Source organism: Sceloporus undulatus, chromosome 4 (genome assembly GCF_019175285.1).
Source record: "Sceloporus undulatus isolate JIND9_A2432 ecotype Alabama chromosome 4, SceUnd_v1.1, whole genome shotgun sequence".
NCBI lineage: Eukaryota > Metazoa > Chordata > Lepidosauria > Squamata > Phrynosomatidae > Sceloporus > Sceloporus undulatus.
In genome coordinates this window covers 163667831-163680851 of record NC_056525.1, presented here as the reverse complement: position 1 = coordinate 163680851, position 13021 = coordinate 163667831, and positions in this window count along the sequence as shown.

The following is a 13021-nucleotide window of genomic DNA, read 5'->3' as shown; positions in this document are numbered from 1 at the left end:
GCTTATGACGTTGTGAGTGCGCCATTGGCGCCTTGCGGTGTCATAACCGCGCCGCGGGAAGAAGCACCATTTTGGGGCTTTTTTTTGCTCCGCGCGCTACAGCTCCCTTGCAGATAGGGTTGCCATAAGTCAGGACCTCCAAACTGGGACAAATGTAGGACAAATGTAGGGCAACATTTTCAAATGTAGGACACTTTTATAAAAATGGAGGACATGAAACATTGCTGCTTTCTTTTAAAAAATATAGGATTAAACAGAAAGGGGGGTTAAATAAGGGGGTTTGAGAAAGGGGGCTATAGAAGGAGGGCTAGATGGGGTACCTAGAGGGGATTAGGGTTAGATAAAGAGGAGTAAGATAGAGAGGGGTTAGAGGGGGGCTTAAAAGAGACTTAAATAAGGAACTTAAATAGAGAGGGGTTAGATGGGCTTAAATTCTAAAGCACCAGAGTTGTTCTCTCTCACAGACTACATACACACTGCAGAAATAACCCAGTCTGACAGTACTTTAACTGTCCTGGATCAATGCTATGGAATTCTGGGAAACGTAGTTTGTTGTGGTTCCAGAGCAGAGCTCTGCTTGTTCAGTGCCAGGAGCTGATCTGCCTGTGTAGTTTGGCTATCTGTTAATTTCACAAACCGCTCGGATTCCCAGTGATTGGGTGATATATAAATAAATCCTAGTATTATTATTATTATTATTATTATTATTAAATAAGGTGGTTAGAGCAGTGGTTCCCAAACTGTGTCCTTTAAGAGATTTTGGACTCCAACTCCCAGAAGCCTCAGACAATTACAGTGGTACCCCGGGATACGAAATCACCGCGTTACGAAATTTCCGGGATACGAAAAAATTAAATAGGAAAAAACTGTTTCGGGTTACGTTTTTTTTTCGGCTTACGAAAAAATTTTTGGTGCTTTTCGGCGCTTTTTCGCACGAAATCGCGGCTTTCAGCACTAGCGGCTATGGCTTTTTCGGGTTGCGAAATCTTTCGGGTTACGAACGGCGCCGCGGAACGAATTATATTCGTAACCCGGGGTACCACTGTACTCAATAGTCTGAGATTCTGGGAGCTGAAGTCCAAAATTCCTTCAAGAGCACAGTTTGGGGATCACTGGGTTAGAGAGAGGGGGGAGTAGATAGAGAGGGGTTGGAGGGGAGTTTAGATGGAGAGAAGGAGGTAGATAGAAGAGGGTTAGAGAGGGCTCAGTTAAAGTGGGGTAACAGGGGGAGAGGGAGTCAGAGAGAGGGTTAGAGAGGAGAGGGGTGTGTGTTTGGGGGGCCTTGGGGAGGGGGCTTTCAATGTCCGATGGGGGCGATCCTGGGGGGAGCCTGGGCCCCAGGAGGGACCTGGAAGGTGCCCTCTTGCCTCTCTCGGGTGCCAGCCCCTTCCTCCTCTTCTGAGCCTAAATGCCGAGGCTCTTCCTCTTCGACGGCTGGGTCCCTGAGGCGCTCCTCCCCTTTAGTGAGGCAGCTCTCCCGGCGCTTCAGAGCCCCTTCCTTGCAAGAGCAGGAGGAGGAGGAGAAGGGCTGGGGGGTAGGGGTTCCAGGAAAGGGCCCAGGACGGGCTGCCCCAGAGGCCAGGGCCCTTTCCTCCCCTCTCCCAGCGGTCTGCCTGGATGGGTGGGGGCCACTGCTGCTGCCGACCTGCCTGGCCCTGCTCCTCCTCCTGGTGCCTTGTTGCCCTGCCTGACTAAGCCTGCTCCTTGGGAGGGCTGGCCAATAGGGGCAAGGCAGAGCAGCAGAGCCCTCCCCTGCCAGCTCCAGCCCATCACAATATAGGGATGCAGCAGGGCCAGGAGCCGGGCAGCCACCCAAGGGCGTGACGTGACCGGGAACGCCCCCTAGAAATCGGGGGAGTCACGCCTCCCACCGGGTTATGGCAAGCCTACTCGCAGAGCAACCAGCAGTGCCGGCAGACCGCCGCTTTTAGGCAGTCTGTAACGCGCCTATCATACGCAAAATGGTGCTGATGCCGCCGCCTGGCTAAAACCTGGCTAACCTCTAGCTAGGAGCTGCGTTCAGTCAGCGGCATTTTGTGTATGGAGCTTATGCCATGACTTAATAAACCGATTTACCTCTATCCGGTTTAAAGCTTAATTCAGGCGGCATCCTGATGTTATCAGAAGGTTTTTCCACTGCTAAAACCCCTGACTTACCCTTTCTGCATCGAAGTCTCTTTCGGGATCCCAAAAGAGACTTTGACGCGGCAAGGGTAAGTCGGGGTTTTTAGCAGTGCGGCAAATTCCTCACGCTTGAAGTAAATGTAATGAAAGCTACAGTCCTTTACCTAGGGATAACTAAGGCCAGGTGACAAAAATATCTTAACTTCTAACATCGGGCCAAAATACATGGGCAAAAGAAAGCAGCTTGAAAGTGGGGCGTTTATTTTATGCACACCATGGAAATGGGTGGAAACCAAAATGACGCTGCGCTCTGGGGCTTAAAAACTGGAGCAAAAAGAGGCCAGAATATTCTGGTTTAGTGCAGAAAATGTGCTCCTTCGTGCCTGTATATAAACAGCCATGGGTGGCTGCAGCAAAGAAAAGAAACGAAAGGGTGCCAACTCCAATGAATGTAATTGAAATGTAGCAAACCAGACAGTCCAACAGGAGGGCATGGGTGACTGGGGCATGTGAACGTATTACACGGCACACCTATGCACCGCTGGAGCATTGTACGTGTGAGTGTATGGGTGATCAAAGGTGTGCTCATCCATTGGGATGGCATCTGGGAGGTACTTGGAGGTTGCAAGCAGTGTGTTTGTGCTAAGGTGCACATTCCATGGTGAGGAAGCGACACAAAAATGTTGCTTCAAGCAACACAGCTTGACACCTTTTTATGTGGACAGCCAGTTGGTATTCGGAAGTCCGATCCGCCTGTGTAGACAGCAGGAGTTAGACCTGCTTTTGGGCAATGCAGGATTAAGCCACTTTTTCCTGCCCACCTGCTCCAGCCCTTGAGGGACAAGGGCATAAGGAAAGATGTTGATCATATGAATGGTGGAGGAGGTTTTGGGATAGATAGATGTGTATACACTTACATTGTAGATGTCTTTCATTATATTTTAATTGTTAAAACAAACAAATATAATGCCAATTAGTTATGGCCTTCCCTATATCTTAGAAAAACAATATTGGGATTAAGTAATAACCATGTATTATCTAAAATATATAGGGTTACACTCCTAAGAATTGTCCCTGTGGTTGTGCTCCCATGTGCAGTGAAATATCTAACAACGAATCTTGCTTCGAGGAATGGGTGAGAATAATGTATATTTATGGAGAAACTGTGCTTTACTGCAGTTTTTTTTAAATTCATTGCTAATTCTTCCCTAATGCAATCACTGCTAGATTCACAGAAGAAGGCATTCCTTGAAGATGGTCATTCTATCTCTGTTTAAGGATCTCTAATGAAAGAGAGTTCACCACCTGCAAATTATTCCATTCCACTATCAACCAGCTCTTATCAGAAGGACGTTTGTCCTACTTTTTAGTTAGGCTCTGCTATCTTATAATTTGAATCTCTTGGCCCAGTTCTTCATATTCCACACGACAGTCCTGACATTTGAGAATGATAATCATATTACCTTTTAACCTTCTCCAGGCTAAACACCCCCAGCACCCTCATTGGACTAGGTTTCCACACCCTTCATCATCTTGGTTGCCATCCTCTGAATAAGTTTCTTCTTGCCAATACACGTCTTAAACTTGTGGTGTCCAAAAAAAATTTCAAAATCCAAACCTCTTTTGGCCCCAAGCATTTTGGATAAGGGAGGCTTAACTTGTTGTTGAGAGACAAAAACAGGAAGAAAGATGTTGTCTAGGGCAAGGGTGGGTGGCATCCTGGCACACTTTTTACACATAACGCTGGTTAACACCCATCCTCATGAGTTCTGGCTCCCAGTCTGCACATACTCTATCCCAAAACTCCCTCCACCATTCATATGATCATCCACTACCCTGGCCTTAAGCAACAACTTTCCTTATGCCCTTGTCCCTCAAGGATCATAGTAAAAAACAAATTTATCATCTCATCACCATACCCACAACATTTGCATTTTTACCACTATTCATGCAGCCTGGCTATAATAGTCCTTCCTGGGCACCAGTTTACTCAGTGCATCCGAGGAAGTAGACAAAGGGTGTAATGCAATTTGACACTACTTTCATTGCTATAGTTCCAAGCTACAGAATCCTGGGATTTGTAGTTTTGTGAGGCACCAGCACTCTTTGGTAGAGAAGACTAAAGATCTTGTAAAAAATACAGATTCCAGGATTCCATGGAATGGAGCTCCAGCACTTAAACTGGTGTCAAACTAAATTATTTCTACAGTGGAGATGCACTCAAGGTCTACAGAAATTTATGCTACCTAGTTAATCTCAACAGTGCTACAAGATCCCTCTTTACAAACTGAATTACTTGTAAGGAATCATCTGTTACTTTAAAAAGTGTGATGCCAACATGCCCACTTTTAATAATATTCCAAGCTTTGCTTCAAATAGGGCAGGAAACATTTCTTCCTGAAGCCCTGGGGAATTCTTGCAAGTCATTGCTAGCCATACTGAGATAGAAGCACCAAGAGTCTTAAATCAGTATTAAAGCGATTTCCTGTGCTCCTAGCCTATTTCATCATAACGTATGGATTGAGGCAGATGAGCACTGTGATGTCATGGAGTTTTTGTAAAACATTGTTTTGTGTGTTTAGGTAATCTGATTTTGTATGTATTGCATACTAGAGATAATCAGGTAAGGAGTTGGTGGGAGAAAGTGAGCAAATGGGAAGTTCAGAGTGAGACTGGGGAATGTTTGAAGGGATTTGAATAAGGTTGGTGGGAGTAGGAGTCGGGAAAGATTGGTGTGGAGTGAATGAGTGAGGATTAGGGTTAGGACAGTCAGGTTTAGGAATTAGTGGGTCGGGTACAAGTGCGTAAGTAGTTTTAAGAGAAGAGTGTGAAGGAAAAAAAAGTGGTCAGAAGCCTCACAAGCACAAAGTCACAACCAAAGTCAGCCTCTAACATCCTAGTGATATAGTTGTCCTGAGTCAGTGCTGTTAAAGCAACAGCAAGTTATGACACTGAACTAGTTCAGACAAGACTTCAGCTGTGTAGAACTTCTCTGCAGAGAGGAAAACAGGCTTGGACCTGACAATTGTGAAATATTTTTCTTACTACAGTTGCCAGAAAACGTATTGTGAAACAACTAAAATCCACAAAAGAGTGATACCTTTATTGGACAACCAAAATACACATTATGCAGGTTGCAAGCTTTTGAAGCTCACTGGCTTCTTCATCAGGCCATAGCTTTTTGCCTTGCTAATGGAATTCAAAGTTTATTTCCCAGACTGACTCTCCCAGTACCAACATGTCAAGAAGAAGGAGGGGTCCACCTGCATGAATGCCCTTCCATACCATCTCAGCTGAAGACAACAACCATAACATCTTGACCAAATACAGGTGCTATGACTAACATCAATTTTTTCCCCTTTCTTCTGTATGATTTTTTAACAACTTTCTCTGATGAAGAAGCTATTGGTGGAGCTTCATAAACTCGTAACATGTATAATGTGCATTTAGGTTGGCCCAATAAAGGTATCACAGGTCCACAATACTAGCAACCTACCTGTAGTAGTAGTACATATAAATACACACACATACACACACAAAGTGATGAACACAAAGAAAATATTCACATATTAAAATGTTTCAGTTTCTGCTTTTTCAGCTGCTCTACAGCAAATCAATGGGTATTGTAACTGCAACCTAATCTGCATAATGGGTGAAAAAATGATGGGTAAACCTGTTATTCAAGAATTTATACATGCTATAAAAAGAATTAAATAAGTGACAACAAAGCATTTGATTGCATGTTATCCTGATAATCTAGTATTCCAATTAATTCATAAGGCTTAATTTTTAAACAATATTGTTCGGTGCATGTTAGATCTATTATGGATATTGTCATAAAAGCTACTCTCATTCTCAATCCCATTCCTGCTGCCTGGTCAGAATTTGAGTAGAATTTGGGGATTTGCGATATAAATCTATCATTAAGTGAACTGCAGTGAGCAAGCTGGTGGTTAATCTAATGTCTTGATGAGAACACCATGTTACACATCTGTGTTTATCAAATTCTACCATTAAAAACCAGTCATGCTTTCCTGTTCACTCTAACTATAGCATTCAGTATTTGTATGTACTTCAGCAACTACACTGATTATCCTATGGAATGTGCCCAAAAACGTTGTAGGTTGTGTAATACTTTTCAGTGGAACCTTGTATCATCTTTTACTTAACATAATTTTATACAGGTTGACTTTCTCTTATCCAAAATGCTTGGGATTGGAAGCGTTTTGGATTTTGGAACACCTGTATTTGCATATACGTATGTAATGAGATATCTTAGAGATGAGACCCAAGTCTAGACACCAAATTTATTTATGTTTCATATACAACTTACACACATGCCTGAAGGTAATTTTATACAATATTTTTTTAACAATTCTGTGCATGAAATGAAGTTTGTATACACTGAATCATCAGATGGCAAAAGTGTCATTATCTCAGCCACCCATGAAAAAAGTTTTGGTTCTATAATAGTTTGGATTGTGGAATTCTGTATATGAGAGATTCAACTTGTATACACTCATCCCTCCATATTTGCGGATTTGATTATTCATGGATTTGATTAATATGTTCTCTCTAAGAATATCTAGGTCCTCCAGTGCAACTCCTATGATCAGCTTTAACTAAAAGTTGCACTGAAAGACCTAGAGATTCCTAGAAAGAATACTCTACTAGGCCTTTGCAGCTCCTCCAGCGCAGTTCTATGGTGATCAATGACTATTGGATGTTGATGACAGAGTTGCACTGGTGGACCTAGAGATTCCTAGAGAGGTGTCCTGTCAGATAAAAACATGGTATTTTTGTTATTTGTGGTTTTTCCATATTCCCAGGGGTCTTGTGCCCCTAACCCTAATGAATATGGAGGGACAAGTGTATACAGTCTATGAGGTCTATGAGGGAGTTGACCAGGCAGGCCCAGCTCCATCAGGGCTAGCCTTGAAGAAGAGACCCCTCCCTCCATAACTGTCATCTTCCAGCCTATGAAGGAGTTGACCAGGCAGGCCCAGCTCCATCAGGGCTAGCCTGGAAGAAGAGACTCCTCCCTCCATAACTGTCATCTTGGCAGGCCCAGCTCCATCAGGGCTAGCCTTGAAGAAGAGACCCCTCCCTCCATAACTGTCATCTTCCGGCCTATGAAGGAGTTGACCGGGCAGGCCCAACTCCATCAGGGCTAGCCTTGAAGAAGAGACCTCTCCTTCCATAACTGTCATCTTCCTGCCTATGAGGGAGTTGACCGGGCAGGCCCAGCTCCATCAGGGCTAGCCTTGAAGAAGAGATCCCTCCATAACTGTCATCTTCTGGCTATGAGGGAGTTGACTGGGCAGCCCAGCTCCGGCTAGCCTTGAAGAAGAGACCCCTCCCTCCATAACTGTCATCTTCCAGCCTATGAGGGAGTTGACCAGGCAGGCCCAGCTCCACTAGGGCTAGCCTGAAGAAGAAGAGCCCTCCCTCCGGTCCATCTGCCTTGGTCCAGGCCTCAGAGGGAGAGAAGAATGCTGGACCTGATCCCTTCCCTCACCATTCCCTTCTCCTTTTGTGTCGTGTCTTTTAGATTGTAAGCCTGAGGGCAGGGAACCGTCTATTACAGTGGTTCTCAACCTTCCTAATGCCGCAACCCTTTATTATAGTTTATCATGTTGTGGTGACCCCCGGCCTTAAAATTATTTTCATTGCTATATGCAAATATGAGTTTTCCTATGGTCTTAGGCGACCCCTATGAAAGGGTTGTTCGACCCCCAAAGGGGTCCCGACCCACAGGTTGCGAACCACTGGTCTATTATCTCCTCTGTTGTAAGCCACCCGAATTCCCAGTGATTGGGAGCCATATAAATAAATCCTATTATTATTATTATTACAGTGGGCTCTTGGTATTGGCTATGGTTTGGTTGCAGGACCCCCCATTGAATATCAAAATCCATTGATGTTCAAGTCCCATTAAATACGATGGATAGTAAAATGGTGTGCCTTATATCAAATGGTAAAATCAAAGCTTGCTTTTTGGATGTTATATGTTTTTAAAAATATTTTAAAGCCGTAGATGCTTGACTCTGTGGGTAAAGAAACCGTGGATATGGATGGCCAACTGCAATTAGATAAGTAGCAAAGGCATTAGGAGGGTTTATTTGTGAATTGCAAAGATGCATTTCTGGGGCACCAGAAAGATTTTGTGATTCGCATTGTGCACTTTGTCAGCTCTGGTGTGATGTAATGTAACTGCAGCCCTCAGCTGGACAAAGGTAAAGCTGACCAATTTACAAAGCTGACCAATTCGAAATCCTGCATATGTAAGTTCACTTACAAAGACCTAACTCACAGGATTCTGGCCTTTATCCCTTGTGTTAAAAAAGAGAACACGAAAGAAAAAACACTGGAGTGAATAATACTTTCTTATCTTTCTAATTCTTTCCCCCTGTTCTAATGCTACTTCTTACTCTTTAATGTGGTTTTCCAGGGTTGAATTGAGATAAATGAGTACAGCAAATAGACTCCTTAAAAGAAATGCACTGCTGTTAATTACCTTGGCCATGTTCCCTGAATACATGCTCTAACTCAAGATAAGAGCTACTTTTCCCTTTCTTTCTGCCTCGGCTTTTAAGCATCTGTTGTGAGCGTTTCACGCTAGCCAGCTTCAGACAAATCTATCCAAAATTCCCGCTGAGCAATTTCTATCACACAAAAAGCCCATCTAAAATATATTACCCGACTTTAAACACACTGGATTATAAATCCAAATCAAAGGCCATTTCCTATTATGTTCTTTTGAAGAGATGTCAACAAACCATGTCAAGAACCACAGCATGGCTTATATAATAGTTGGTTTGTCAGCACTGCATTTAGCAAAGAGTAATTACATCTATAGCATAAGGCTAGGAGTTCAGACCGGTGTGAATGAGATTTGATCAACTAAATTGGCACAAATTTGCATGTGATTAATTTTGAACCCATCTCCCTCATAAAAAGGCAACCTGTGTAATTCAAACACTAATGTGCTTTTGTGATGATGTGCCTTTTTTTGGGGGGTGTGTGTGTCTCAAACTGCTGCTGCATTTCACCCTAAAAGGAATAGCATTTGCTGAAGGTGGAATTTTGCTGAAAATAAAAATATGTTGTGCTGGAAATTAGTACAGAAAAGCATCTACATTGAAATTGCTAGATTTTTTTTAAAGTGTGCTTCTAAAACTGACTGTTGCATTTTAGATCTAGATCTACAGTGGGTCCAGGGTCAGTTTTCTCTTCCAGAGTCCCCTTTGAGGGCTGTATGTACCTGCCAAAGATGTTCCCTTCCCTGCAAAATCAAAAGTGAACAGCAGTCCATTCCTGGTTTTGAAAAACAGGTATTTTGACAGACAAACAGATCAATAGTACAGGGTCTCCCTAGTATTGTATTTAAAAAGTGAATTCCCACTCTTGGAGGCTTCCACATGAGTCAGTTCATTCTTTTGGGGCACTCTGGGGAGTCTGGAAGGGCTGAGGGACAACAAAAGCAGCCACATGAAGCCCACGCATCACCTTTACTCCACCTCTGGCCTACAAGTTCTTGCCAGCAATGCAACCAAATGATAAAAAGATATATAGGCTGAAAATAGACTGGGAGGGTGAATTTTCCTGTGTTGCTAACTTGCTTGCACAGTTCTCAAGCTTTGGGTAGGGAGAGTTGGGTCATCCTTGTACAGGTTGATTTTCTTTGCATGCTTCTGTCCTATATAACATTTACGAGTCCATCTTCTATTGAGCATGTCTTGCGGGGAGTGAAGCCCAGTCCCATTTAGTCATCGATGCGGAATGTGATCAGTAGCCAGAGACAGTTTGGATAGAATTAGTTGTTTAGGGATTCAATTCTAACATTGGAGATGCTGAACCCCAACAGCAAAAGGGCTGAAATGTTTCTCTACTTTATCATTTGCTATTGATAAAGCTTACCTTATAGCTGTAACATGTGTTAGCATCCAGTACTAAATTAACTCTTTCTCCCTCCCTCTCTTTCTCACACAAACAGAGAGAATAATTTTCCTGTTTGGAAATTAAGAAAAATCTTAGCCAAAGGGCTTGATCCCAGATCAAGGTGAAATGAGGGGATTATCCCTTTTCACTTCTTTAAGATGGGATAAGGAACATTTAACCTAATCTACTTGCTTCTAGCTAGGAGGTGGATGCACAGTGATCCCTAGTGTTGCAACTAGAAGGAAAACAAGAATCTAAATAGAAGTTTGACCAGAGCTGAAAACTAAAAAGAAAAAAAAATGTATTCCTTGTCTCCTGCTTGGAGATGGCCCACACCCTGAAATCTGACAGCCCTCTCCAGCACTAAATATGTGAATAAAAGTTTGTGCCTAGAAATGAATAATCTTAGGAGCAGGAGTCCAGCAGAGGGCAGCAGCGTGATTCACCTCCTCTGTGTCTAGGCTCCTGACACATGATGGCTTGCAATGGAAAAGTTTACACAGGCAATCCAGTGTGGCTAAGAAAAATCATGCCCCCACAGTTGTTTGCTGCCTTGGGAGAAAGGAGTGATATAAGAAAATAGTCACCTCTTGGAACTCTTGGGGGATTTGCTCTGGACCCTGCTGCGAGTTCCAAATCTTGCGCATATTCAAACCCCATAGGCTTGAATGGGGTACATGGATGCAGGGTAGAGTTAATGGTGGTCGTCCCTCTGCAGATTTTCAAATCCGTGAATTTCAAATCTGCAGACCTGGAGGGGGGCGGCTGTAATAATAATTTGTATCCCACTGAAGAAACATATATTCTTTGTAATCTTCATATTTTGTTGGACTTCAGTGAGATGGGTGTGTGTCTGTGTTTACACACACCTCCCCTGTGACATACATTTTATATTTCTCATATGGACTTTTACATTTAATATGATTACAGTCAAACCCCTGTATCCATGGGCTGAATCCACAGCTTGAAATACACACACACACACACATTTCTGAATCCACAGCTTGAAATACACACACACACACACACACACACACAATCAGTCCTCCATTTTTGCGGAAGATCTATTCTGGAAACACACACCTGTGAAAACGGAGATTTGCACTTATTCAAGCCTCATAGTCTTGAATGGGGCACATCCCTGTGAGCGCATACAGGGTGTGCGCCGCAGGGGCGCGCTCCATTGAGGATAACAGAGATTGCCTCTCCGTGTATAATTAAGAACACAGATCTCAAAATCTGAGAAAGGATTGTATATATATGCCAAACAGCAAACCTTAATATTGCTATTTTATATAAGGGACATTGTACTATGCCATTCTATTTAATGGGACTTGAACATCTACAGATTTCGGTATCCACATGGGGTCCTGGAATCAAACCCCAGAAGATACCAAGAATCCACTGTGTTAATATATTTCCTATATTAATGTGGAAGGGGAGTGGTGGACATCCAGCTCAAGTAAGTCAGATAGGTCTATAAATACAGAAACTACAATTATTTGGGTGAATAGGTCAGTAATGAGTGGCTCAAGTGCAACTGGGGTTTGAGCAGCTGTTGCATTGCTTAGGTCATGTAAACTATGGGTTCATTCACTCTACACAATTATAGCACTACAAATCCACTGTAACTGGCATGGTTTCCTATGGACTCCTGGGTTTTGCAGTTCAGGAAGGGCATCTCTGAGCAAGAGGAATCCTCTGGCACCTCTGACCAAACTACAAACCCAGAAGTCCACAGGATGAGGCCATGGCAGTTAGCATAGAATTGTAGGGTCTACAATTCTATCCTACATGTAATCACTTTTTAGGCATTTTTACCACTGGGACTTTTTCTCATATGGGTAAATAAAGGATTGTTCTCTGTCCACTTAACCGCTCCTTCCCTTCCATAATTAATATTATTATTTCAGGATTGTTCCAGAGGTTTCTAAACCAAAACTTGAGACTTAGGGACAACCACTAGTGATACCCCTATTATTAATAAACTATGATCTTGCTGCTGGGGTTGTACATTGCATATAGTGTGTACTCAGTAGGCATGAGGCAAAACACAAAGCAGTAGGTGGACGGTTATAGACAAGATCACCCATAACCAGCCATCCTCCAATAAGCTCTTTTGCTCCATGTTTGGTCAGGACCCCACAAATCAACTTACCAAACTGTCAATAGTAGTGATAACACAGCTTTTTCCTTCTCCTTTGGCCATTTCCCCTCCTTTGAATACTTAACCATAACCGTTTCATGATTTTGACACTCATCGTCCCTCCATATCCACAGATACTTTATCCACAAATTCAACCATCCACAGCTTGAAAATATTCCAAAAAGCAAACTTTGATTTTGAAAGCATTTTATATAAGGGACACAATATTACTATCCCATTGTATTTAATGGCATTTGAGCATCCAGATTTTGGTATTCACACAGGAACCAAACCCCAGCAGATACCAAAGGCCCATTGCATTGCCATGACCATAATTTGCCCCCCCCCCAAATGTACTTTACTGGGCATTAGCTGCATGGGGAGGAGGTCCATTCTGATTTGAGCATGGTTGTGTTATGTTTCCATCAGGTTTGGAGGAGTCAGGCAAGAGGAAGTTACTTAGTTAAGTATAAGCTGATACAGGATTCCCACCAAAGTTTCCAGAGTCTGTACGTTAGCAGCAGAAACCAATTAGGTACAGTGCTGATTGGCTGGAGCCCACCCAATATCAGTTCTAGAATTGTAAATCAAATATTGATTGATGGACAATCATTAATACAAATAAACAGATTTTGGAAATATTAATTTTTGGCAATTCAGAGGTTTTAGTTATTAAAATGACAGCTGGGAGAAATACCTATGCCCCCACTTAAAAATATTCAATATTCAGCAATTTATTGAAATATTCAGTAGACAACCCAGTTTCTCAGTTCACAAAAATCATTAGTGTAGTTTAAGATTTTTTTTAAA